At 42.4% G+C, this 8,723-nt stretch overlaps 1 non-coding gene across 1 annotated transcript; it reads right to left on the bottom strand.

Annotated features, from left to right (window-relative positions):
- Nucleotides 1-297: 297 nt before the first annotated feature.
- On the bottom strand, nucleotides 298-371 carry TRNAN-GUU (transfer RNA asparagine (anticodon GUU)). The gene has a single exon. It is a non-coding gene; the product is annotated as a tRNA-Asn (tRNA).
- Nucleotides 372-8,723: the final 8,352 nt, after the last annotated feature.

The following is an 8,723-nucleotide window of genomic DNA, read 5'->3' as shown; positions in this document are numbered from 1 at the left end:
TGGCCCGAACAACCGCTGCGAGGACCGGGGTTCCGCTGGCCGCCCCCTCCGCGGCGGGACGCTGACAGGAGGCGGGAGGTGCCGGCGCGGCCAGCTCAGCCCGCGGCACCGCTCGGCTCCGGGCTCGGCTGCCGCTGCGGCTGCGCCCAGCGCCGCTCCCCGCCGGGGGCCCCCCTGCTCAGAAACACGCGGCGCCTGTACAGCCGCCAGCGCTAATCTCACATCCTCCCGACGCGCGCACACAGTCAAAAACGACGGCTGGCGGGGGAGGGGGCGTAGAGCCAAAAGTGCGGCCACCGTCCCTGGGTGGGCTCGAACCACCAACCTTTCGGTTAACAGCCGAACGCGCTAACCGATTGCGCCACAGAGACTGCCCCTGCTTTGCGCTTTTGCTGCACGGGTGATGCCCGCGCTGCCCAGCACTGCAGCCGCACTGCTTTCCTCTGCCCGGCTGAGCCAAACGAAACAAAACCCGGCTCCCCAGCGCTACGTCCTGAGCGGCCTTAAAAAAGAGTCGAGTGAACAGTGACAACAGCGGGTTACCTTATCGTAGGTAGTCCGAAAGGCTGATCCCTTATAGTGGGCTTTAACTGGGTAGGCTTTAAGGTTCCTTTTGACCCAAGGCATTCTCTGATTCTATGAAATACATTCACAAATTGGTGTTAAGACAGTCTCCTCGTGGCTGGTACTAATTCATCCATTACACGTGCAAGTCAAACTATTATTCCTAAATATCACAGCAAAGTCACCCTATTAATATATTCAAGGTCAATGTGAAGTGGCTGCAGGGAACTGCTACTTCAAAAAGTCACCTTTAAAAAGCACCTTCCTGTGTTCACATAGGTCAGCTACATTTACCTCCCTGAGTGACTGAACGTAGCAGAAGGAAAGCTAGCATTCCCATTATTATTTTATCAAAATTTACTTTCCACCTTCCCATATATTAAATCAGTGCCCGTGGCTTTGTCCAGTACCAAGCTCTCACATTCAAACATGAGCAGATGTTTTCCCCTTCTCTTTCACAGCCTTCCTGGATCTCCATGAAGCCCTACAACATCCCTTGCTTGGTACTCTCCCCCACCTCTGTGGAGCTCTGCCTGATGGTTGCTGCCCACAGAAAGCCCAGAGCCCATCATTTGAACAATGTTTTAAAGTTTTGGTGGGACATCATGGCCAGAGCACTACTATTTGCAGCGTCAGAAGAGCTCCCAGGCTGCACCACTTCTGGTTTCTCCATGTAGGACAAATGCACAGCACTGTGGTGTACACCCATCTGCTTTCCTGTATGAGCAAACGGGAGTGCACAAAGGGATGGAAATGGCAAGTACTACACTGAAGACAGGCCAATGATTTGGGGCCCTGAAACATTTTCCCTTCACTTGAATGTAGCAAAATCTGACTACAGGCTAGAACTAAATAAGGCATTTAGATATGCTGACCCTAAGCACAGCTCTGACTCTTAGATGCCTGAGAGGAACACGGGAACTGCCAAAGGATGTCCAAGGCTCACCCAGCCCATAGGGACCAGGTGAGTGCAGCAGGTCAGTCTGCATTGTCACTGGCACCTCTTGTCAGTGCTCTTCTCCATCCAGTCTTGGAGTTTTTCATCTGAAGTTTTACAAAAGAGTTCAAAGGATTTTTATTTTTTAAGAAAATAAAAGGAACACGTACAACATCTCCTGTTATCTCTGTTTGAAACCCACAGACCAGCAAAAGAGCCATGCGTGAATGACTTCCAACAACTGCTAAAGCACTAAACGGTGAGCCATCAGAGCAGAGAGCAGCCAGGCTTACCTCTGTAAATGGAAAAGTCTGAGTGTCTGCCCTCTGAAGAGGCTTTTTGACTACACCTCCAGAATATGAAGATGCCAAGTACTGCTTGTGGTCTTGGTGGCAAGCACTTCAGACACTGCTTGCCACCAAAAGATTCCGTGTGCCGTCTTCTGAAAAGTATCATTTCAGTCCTTAGCAGATCCAGGGCACTAAAATAGAAGAATAACTAACATAATCCAATGTTGCTGTTAAAATTATTAAAAGTGGAGAATAAAATTTGCATTACAAAATCTTTATTTTCTGCAGCTGCAAACATCAAGCCATAAAAAGTATTATTTCTGAAGGATTCAAAATGTTGGAAGTAACAGGTACAGATAGCCTTCCTCCAGCAGCTTGAAAACTTCTGTTCTGTTCATTCTTCAAGTAAAATGAACCTAGAGGTATTTTTATTCAATTGCTTGTTTATAGATTCACCATTTTTTAGATTCATATTCATCACATTTTTAAAGATTTTATGCATTTGTTATTCCTAAAAAGTATATCCTTCGGGCTAATAGTTAAATCCGAGGAGCTACCGCCAAAAGAACATCTCCACAAATAGGATTGTCTTAATTTTAAGGCAAATAACAAGGTTGAACAATAGTATTTTCCTGACCTCTCCAGATCTCTAGCTTTGGCTTCTCTTATATTACAAGCCACACACAAAAAAAGAAGGTTGTATCTAGATGAGCAAATCCAGAAAATGTGAGGTGTGGCTAATAGCAGACTGTTGGGTAACGTGCAAGTCAAGCATCTTCCCAGCCTCCACGGCCATGCTTACCAAAGGGCAATGGGACTGCCTGGGTCTGGAGCATGAGTAGAGCTGCACTCATGTCAGGAGAAACAGCATGCTGTTTCACTGTGACTTGTGACGAAACTACAGATCAGCCATTGCTATTATGCTAATTGGGAGTATAGGCTGCATCTGTGAACAACAACAAAAAAAAGACCAAAATCAAATAGAGAGAAGTAGACTCAGAAGTGATCTTCAGATCTTACCTGACACTGTATAAGGGGATTTTGCATTGCAGTTTCCTGCAATCTATTTGCTCTGCCTGATAATGGGAAAGAGTTTGATCATTATGGTAGTCACTTCAAGCAACTTCCACAAAATACAACAGAAACAAACAAACAAACAAAAAAAAAAAAAAAACAAACCTTAATTCTCAAGCAGAGCTTTAAAAAAAAAAAAAAGAAAAGAAGAACATATTTCTAGCATAAGAAGAGAGCACAACACCAAGGAGTGTAATAATGATGGTTCTCACGTGGCATGTATTTCCCTCAAGCACTTCTTTTTATTGTGGTGAGAAAGGGAGAAATTTACTTGCAGGTTTTTAGATCTGCACCTGCTGAGAATGCTGAAGTGTTCTTAAAATAATACTGAGTATCAAGAAAATATGGAACAGAGGAAAGCACAGAGATTGCCAGTCTGAGCTCTCGGGAGCAGCAACCTATTTTCATATTTTCTGAAGTCAAGGATTAGATTTTTGTTCTGAACATAGGCCTGAGCTCAGGAAAGCAGCTATATTCAGAGCAACACTGAAGCGTACGTTGACTGCAAGTACAACCTGTTTACTATGGAGTTACAAAAACATTTTAGAGCAGTCTTTAAAAAAAAATCAGAGCACAAATACTGCATCCTTGCCATGCTCAGGAAAACACATCTCCCTGAAAATACCAGACTGAGCCCCAAAAGTTACTGAGTGCTCCCACTAACCAGCTTTACATCTGTCCCAGTGCCACATTTCAGCCGGAAGCAAATGTTCGTGAGGAGGGCAGGAAAGGCAGCAAGAAAGGAAAGCCCAGCTAAGTTTTGTGGACCCACTCCAGATATTTCCACACAGGAATCCTACATGTTCTGCCAAATGGCAATCTGAAGAAACCTGTTCTGACAGGTTGAATAGGAAACACCATTAAGGCCTTTGCTTAATTATATGGTTTCAGAGATATCCAACGTAAATTTTAGGTATCAGAGCTCCTTTCTGGATAATTTTAAAGGCTAAAACTGCCCCCACATTGCTTGCTAGAAGAGATCTTTATGAAAGATGACAGTTGGGGTCAGAAGAACCCTGATGAACCCATTCTGTTTCAGTTCCTCCCATTACACGCCTTAGCAGTTATCAAAAGATTAGCAAAGCTTTCCAATCCTAGAACTCCATGCCCAAAATAGAGGAACTGGGAGGTTATGACCTCATCACTCCCATCATGAAAAAAAACCTCAATTACTATGGTTATGGTTGGCACCATTCTGACTCTCAGACACCTTCAGTACAAGGAAGGAACTGTTCTGGCACTGTTCCCTGCTTGCCCTTTGCAATGCAAGCAGCACAGCACCCTTCTGTGCCCAAGGACACAACACATTTTGGTGGCCTGAGCATGCAATAAAAATATCTTTCTTGAAGTTATAACAAGAATAGCGTTCAAGAGACTTTTTTTCTGTTTCTTATAAGGCTTATGTAAGTGATATGAGTAACAACTTGGTAATATACAAGAAAGGAGTTCTTTTTCTCTGTGATTATAATCAACCTTTTTTCTTCATATGGTCCCAGACATGGACAAGTAATACAGAAACTGGGTCTAGACAAAAACTAAAAAGTAAAATGAAATTAGATCTCAATCCCCTGCCAATGGGAGTGAGAAAAAACGAAGATGTTTATAGTTACCTCTGTTAAAACAAGGGGCCAAGAGTATCTCCACTGCTCTATGAAACTTTATGATCACTTAGCATAGGCAGGAATTTGTGTGAGTACTAGGATATTTAAAGAGAGTACCATTAAAAAAAAAGATCCTTTATGCTCAGTCTTGACAAGTACAGGGTAGAGAAAGATAATGGCCTAGAAAGTAAAAGACAATAAGAAAAGAGAGAGAGATTAGGGGAAAAAAAGCAAACAAAGTGGAGTGGGAGGGAAACAAAAGGATAAGGAATCAGAAAAGCGAAAGGAAATCTGAATTAGCTCATTTTTCAAATGGGCCATATTCCTGCTGCTTTCCAAGATTTTACAGTGGAATGGAACCAACTTATTTTTGTGGTTTCAACAGCCTGTGGTGAGATTGAAGGCAAAAGGGGAAAGAAGAGGGAACTGACCTCTCTCTAGTTGCTCCTGTCCTAATGGATGGTATAATCTCCACTGCAGCAAAGGAACAGAGGAGGCACTTACTGAGTTACTCACAGCTCCCTGTCCCCTCCTCCTCCTCTTGGCCCCCAGCTTCTCAGATCTTTCTATTAAACTTTTAATAGTGGGGACCCCCTCACTCAGGGCAGCACTGCAGTCATTCATTAGTGTCCACCTAGGGAACAAATAACTCTTTAGCTGCACTGTAGGTGTCCAACTTGCTTTATGCCTGGAGGAGGATTTGTAATCGAAGCAGGGAAGTGCAGGAGCAAGGAGAAAAAATGGGCAATAATAACCCGTGAACTCTCCTTTCATTCAGGTAACACACAAGGCACGTGTTAATGATTTTAGCTTAAGTACCAGCAGAGGACTAACTGTACACTAACCAGGCAGAAACCACCTGCATGTGCTAATGTAGCTCAGCAGGGACTTCTTGGAGAAGGGACAGCAAGAAGCAACTTGCTGAATTTGCAGGGAGTTATTTTGTTGTGTACTTCACTGCTATTCACTGCAAAGTCCCTTTTCAGATTTCTCTCACATGGGTCCACAAGCTGAGATTTGTTCAGGTCTTGTCTTTTAGTCCTGCACACAGTATTTCTTTAGTTGGGTTAGGACAACCCATGAATGCTGAGACAAAATGTGCTGAGCTTTTAGCTGCTATGTTGGGTATCAGCAAGGTAGTCACTGCCCCATAGGACTGCTTCAGACCTTGTGGCCTAGATGGCCAGGGCCGTTATGATGATTTTTAAAGACAAATTAATTAAAACAAATACAAATAGGTCATTAGTTTTGCTTCCTATAATTTCTGTCCAGTGTGCGTGCGAAACCAATCAATCTTCATCTAAGCATTCTCCTTCCTCTTCCAGCTTCTCAGCAACCGCTGGCTCCATCAAGCTGAGCCACCTGCCTGCTTTGCCGATCCGCAGGGTGAATGCAACACCATGCAGCATAGAATAGGCAGAAAGCAGCCAGAGAAATGCAACAGAAGATCCCAGTAAAGAGAGGGCTGCTAATACCTCGAGGACAATGTTTCCTTCTTCATCCCTAAATATTTACAATCAATACAGCTTCAGTATTTTGCAGGCTAATCAATAATGCAGTGACAGTGAAAGAGCTGTGAGGTTTTCTTAGTGGCTGCAAACTGGCAATGATGCTTTGATGGCTCCTACAGAGGATTTATCATTTCTTGGATAATCTCCTGCAGAACACTGTGGGGTCTGAGAGTTTAATATATGATAAGGCTATAAGATGAAAACAGGACAGATGACTGCATTTTATCTTAATTCCTTATAGCATCATGTGCCTAGGAAATTGAAGGTAAAACAGAAGCATAATATGCATCTAAAAGTACACATACAGTGTACAAAGACAGTTGGTTAGCTTTATTATGGTCTCAACTGGTCCTTATAAAGTAGGACAGGCCAAGGGTGTTATGAGAAACCACAATCTTGTTTTCCAGTTGTCCTTCCCATAAGGGTCTTCAGAGGACAAAACAGGGATTTCATTATTATTAGAATACATTATAAAATATTTCGGGGATATACACATGCTCTCTCTCTCCACAAACATGCAATTCACAAACTTCATGAGAGACATTTCTTTGGGAAAAAAAGAAAACAAAAAAAAACACAACAGCTGTCCCTAAATGAAGACTCATGTGCAGCACTTAACAAGTGGGAACAGAAGAGGTGACACCTCTACAACTGAGTACAGTTCGGCCACTGCCCAGACCTCAGCATCTGGCTCAAGCAAACAAAGCACTTCCTGAGAAATGCCACCCCTGGGTTCTTCCATTCAGCCATCTCTTCTCTACACAGGGCAAAAGAAAAAAGAAACACAGGCTGTGCACAGCGTCATACTGACAATGGCCCAGTCCTCCTCCTTCTCCTGGATACTGTTATCATAGAATCATAGAACCATAGAATCATAGAATGGCCTGGGTTGAAAAGGACCACAGTGATCGTCTAGTTTCAATCCCCCTGCTATATGCAGGGTCGCCAACTACCAGACCAGGCTGCCCAGAGCCACATCCAGCCTGTTACGTAGGGCCCTGACTCTAAGCAGTCAGACAGCATGGGAAAACTCATCAGCCCACTTGTCTGGGAACCTTCTAAGCCTGAAAGGACTACGATTATTCCTTCCTCCTCTCTCTTTTCTTAATTTTCCTTCATCATATAAAAGTTTCTCCAGATTTCCTGTGGTTTGTGTCACAATTATACAGATAAAATACATATTCTAAGGAAAAAAGTATATTAATAAAGCAGCAATATATCTCATTTGCTATTGAAGAGACTCGTGATCATCCAGCATGACAACATATTACAGCTATGCGTTTTCCAAAGAAGACGATCTGGCATTTTTGGTTTATCATAGCCCGGTAGTAATTGCAGTATCATTCACTTTCTCTTTTTTTCCCCACACTACACTATAATATGTTGTACACTTGCTCTATTTGCACAAGTAACTACCTAAACACAAATAACAAAAAAAATAAATAAATAAATAAATAAAATAAAACCATATGACATCTGTAGCATATTTTCAACTCTTATAAACCTTCCTCCTTGTGTTGATACAACGTTAACTAGCTCTTAAATACTCTGCTAACACTTGAAGTACTGTAACATTTGCAGTCTTTACATGTTCACACAATTGGTATTTCCAGATTCTCAGAAATTTAACCTTTTTCTTCTTTGCAATGTATCCATAGAAAATCAGAAAACAAACAGGTTTGTGTGAGTCTGCCATGCACCTGGAAAATTTCATCCTTTACACAATTAGAATAATCAGCTCGGCTGTTAAAATCTGTGAATTCTCAATTAAGCTGTCAAGCAGCCTTGGAATTGTTCATTTTCTAAAATTCTTTTATGTTCTTAACTTATTAAAGCATTATGCCAGAAATATTGAGCTAAAGGATGTTAAAACCTATGATGAAGTTAGCAACAAAAATTATGCCTACAGTCTTTTACAGGTCACGGAATCCAATCTGATAACACACATGCAGATTTACAACAAAACCTGTCTCATAAGACCATAGAACCCTCTAAAAGCAGCATCTCTGTCCTCTTCTGTCATCTGCCTCTTGGCTTTTGCAACTTGGAAGGAGGAGACCATTTCTATTTCATCCAACTAGCAGCCATTAAAGACACCCACCCTCCAATATTTCTCTTAAATTGCATAAATTGGAAAATTGTTCATTTCCTCTTCCTCCAGCTCTGTTTTCATCTATGATGGATTTAGAGATGTTTGGCAGAAAATGGGCAAGAGATTATCCTACGTACAGATACGCCTGCTGAAAACAATCCAATGAATTAAAAATAACCACGGACTGCAACTGACCTTTCGTATAAGCCAATATATCCCCATACTTCTGACATGCCTTAATGATGATTAGCATTTGTCTCAATGAAAACGGCGGCAGAGCACAATATTTAGCTTTCGGTTTATATTATTTACAATTTCTGCATTCTATTTACAGAGGTTCACAGTCCCCAGCCTGGAAATCCTACTCGGATGAGCAATTCAATCTTACGTAAGTACTCTGTATGAGAGCCGCAGGACTGGTTCTTTAATTCTCATCTAAACACAAGATAAATGGGTACACAAACTATATGGATCAGTTTAGGTAGTGGATGCATGCTTGCTGGAGACAGTCTGTCTGCTATCTGCAAAGGCTTGATTAGCAGATGAGTACCGTAATGTAAATTCAAAGTCTTGGCAGGATCCAAGAGCTCTGCAGTACTTCTGATGGAAGCGTGGTACAACCAGCATCACACTGCATGGACCAATCCCTCCTCA

This window comes from Meleagris gallopavo, chromosome 6 (genome assembly GCF_905368555.1).
Source record: "Meleagris gallopavo chromosome 6, MGAL_WU_HG_1.1, whole genome shotgun sequence".
In the NCBI taxonomy this organism is placed as follows: domain Eukaryota; kingdom Metazoa; phylum Chordata; class Aves; order Galliformes; family Phasianidae; genus Meleagris; species Meleagris gallopavo.
This window is presented reverse-complemented; position numbering and strand designations above follow the sequence as displayed.